This window comes from Lipophrys pholis (genome assembly GCF_963383615.2).
Source record: "Lipophrys pholis genome assembly, chromosome: 19".
NCBI classification, from domain to species: domain Eukaryota; kingdom Metazoa; phylum Chordata; class Actinopteri; order Blenniiformes; family Blenniidae; genus Lipophrys; species Lipophrys pholis.
This window is the reverse complement of record NC_137647.1, coordinates 25322595-25325650: the sequence shown is the minus strand read 5'-3', so window position 1 is coordinate 25325650 and position 3056 is coordinate 25322595.

The following is a 3056-nucleotide window of genomic DNA, read 5'->3' as shown; positions in this document are numbered from 1 at the left end:
AGCGGTGTAATGTGAGAACTATCAAATTTAATCGCCCTTTTAATCCTCTTAAAAACACAGTTTTCATTTATAAAACATAAGATAGGACAGTAAAAAGTTATTTTGATGCTTAGCTTTGAACTATATTTATTTTATGACATTTCATTGTGTTTCTACACACATGTCCACACTTATAGGCACCGTGTGCATATTTTTATTATATTGTATTTTTATCTGCTTTTTTTAGTTCCTGCTATGTGTACTTCTTTCTCTGTACTATCCTGTTGTACCACTGCACATTTCTCCACATGTGGGATAAATAAAGGATATCATATCATATCTTATCTTATTGTTACTCTTTATTTATTTATTTATTTGTAAATGTGCGTGCTGTGAATACTTTTATTTAGTCTATTTTAAAATGTATTCTCTTTTAAAATCTTTTTTAGCTTTAACTTTGAACAATAGAATAGAATAGAATAGATTTTTTTGTGGATTATTTTGTGTTGAACTCTTTTTGAACAGTTTTGACTGAAACTAAAACATATAAAAACACAAACAGACAAACAAAGAGAAAATCCTACACCATTCTACTCCCTGACACATACACAGAACACAACACAGTGTATTTATTACTTTCACCAATGGATGTTGGGGGAAGGTTATTTTGTCTGTCTGTCTGTATGCATGTATGCATGTATGCATGCATGTATGTATGTATGTATGTATGTATGTATGTATGTATGTATGTGTGTGTGTGTGTGTGTGTGTGTGTGTGTGTGTGTGTGTGTGTATGTATGTTACCTACTTTTTGCAAAAACTATTAACCCAAATTACATAAAGTCTTCCGGGCTGATTTATCATAACAATCCATTAGATTTTGGGACGTTAACGGCTAAATGTTTCTGAATTAATCCCAAAAAACTGTGAAAGAATGTCCCATGAGACGCACCTCATGGAGGAGATCAAAGGAGATCAACGCCTGTTGCCATGGAGACACACTGGAGGACTAACTCCACTCCCGGCCCCCTTCTCCACTCTCAGCCAATCACAGGCCAACTCGTTCTAACGGCGCGTTCAAGTAACACAAAAGAATGGGAACCGACGGAACATCATTAAATCCCAACATTGCAAGGTGGCGTTGGCGAAGGTCTGCCCTCGACCCAACTCTCCGTCCAGTTTCATCTAATCTGGTTTTATTACTCAAGAAATAGAGCAAGTTCAGAGAAGTTGTTTGTAGTATTTTTTTTGTCTCCTGATCCTCCTACTGTCTTTGTCCGCTGAATGTAACTCTATCCATGAGCCTGACTTGTGACACAAGGTAATATTTGTGGAAGTCAGGTAGATTTAAACGACCATTTGAGGAAGATCTCTGGAGCATAGCCAGTTTAATTCTTGAAGGTTTCTTACGACACAAAAAGCTTTGTGGTTAAGGACACGGGTCAGTCCATCCATCTTCTAAAGTCTTCTTGGTTTCATTTTGTAGCTTAATATCGTTTCTTTCACGTATTTCCTTCAATGATTCTCCAACGCAGACTGCCAGATACTGACAGCCTCCTGCAGACCATTTTAATGGCGAGCTTATTTGCTTGATTTGGTCACTATGTACATTAAATAGCAGTTTCTCCCTTTCAGGGAAGGTTAATATTCAGCCCGCTGGTGTGACCTATATTTAGCAGACGTCGTGCCTTTAAGAGTCACTAAGTAGTTTATCTTTCCCAGATTTGGGAAGTAGGACGATGGAAGCCATTTCAAGGGTACTTGATTCTATTATCATGTGTGTTAGAGGGGAGGCCAGCGTTCAGAAGAGTTTGAGAATATTCAATTAGGAATCCATTGGGGCCGGATGAATCTTTATTTTGTCATGTTTACTGGTCTTCTGTGTTTCGTCTAGACATTTTCAGTTTATGAAGAAAATTCATTGCACTTATGTTTTCAGAATTATGATCAGATTGATGAAGGGTTTCATAAAAACTGGAATGTTTTGTTTATTTATGTTTATTAGTATGTTTACCCTCTTCTGTCTGCATTGTATGGGTGAATTGATCAGCTTTGTGTTTCTTCATTTGCCTTTTCTGACTTTGTAGTGACGGTTCCCCATCGCTGCCGCTGCTGCTTCTGATTTGGTTTGACGAAGGTGCAGGAGGCGTTTCCGTGTCGGTGACATGAGGATCTCAGTTGGTCTGGTTGTTCACGTTCCCTCGTTTCTGTGTGCGGTTCAGCCAGTGGAGAGTTCTTCTGCACAATATGATCAAATATGATAAAACAGGACCTTCAAATAAGCTTTTCAAGATTCACAAGTAATTGAATGGGACGTTATTTTCAAGGTAGTCTCTAAAAGAAACGTCTACAAGGGTTTTCATGGTCAGAGACTCTGGACCAGGACTGGACCAGGACTGCACCAGAACAAGAACAGGACTGGACTGGGACTAGACCAGGACTAGACCAGGACTGGCCTGGAACTATACCAGGACTAGAGCGGGACTAGACCAGGACTAGACCAGGACTAGACCAGGACTGGACCAGGACTGGACCAGGACTAGAGTGGGACTAGACCAGGACTGGTCCGGGACTATACCAAGATGAGAGCGGGACTAGACCAGGACTGGTCCGGGACTATACCAGGACTAGAGCCGGACTAGACCAGGACTGGTCCAGGACTAGACCGGGACTAGACCGGGACTGGTCTGGGACTATACCGGGACTAGACCAGGACTAGACCAGGACTAGACTGGGACTAGAGCGGGACTCAACCAGACTCTGTTGTAACAACTTGCAAGGTTGGATCCACTCTGATTAGTACCAGGGTCCAGGTGCAGCGATGGTCTGGAGGAGGTTCTGTTCTTGGCCAGTCTACCTGAGGATTTCCACTCCTTCAGCTCAGAGATCAAACTGCTTTCTAGAACATGTTTCTAGAATCCTGAAGATAAACACACAAGTACATTTGACCTCAACACAGTGACTCTCCTTCACTTTTATGTTCCAACTGCCTTTGACCGGCCATCTTTGTTTTACTTTAAAGGGACTTTTCCAATATTGTCACCATGCATAAGATCATTGTTGTGCTTTATATACGT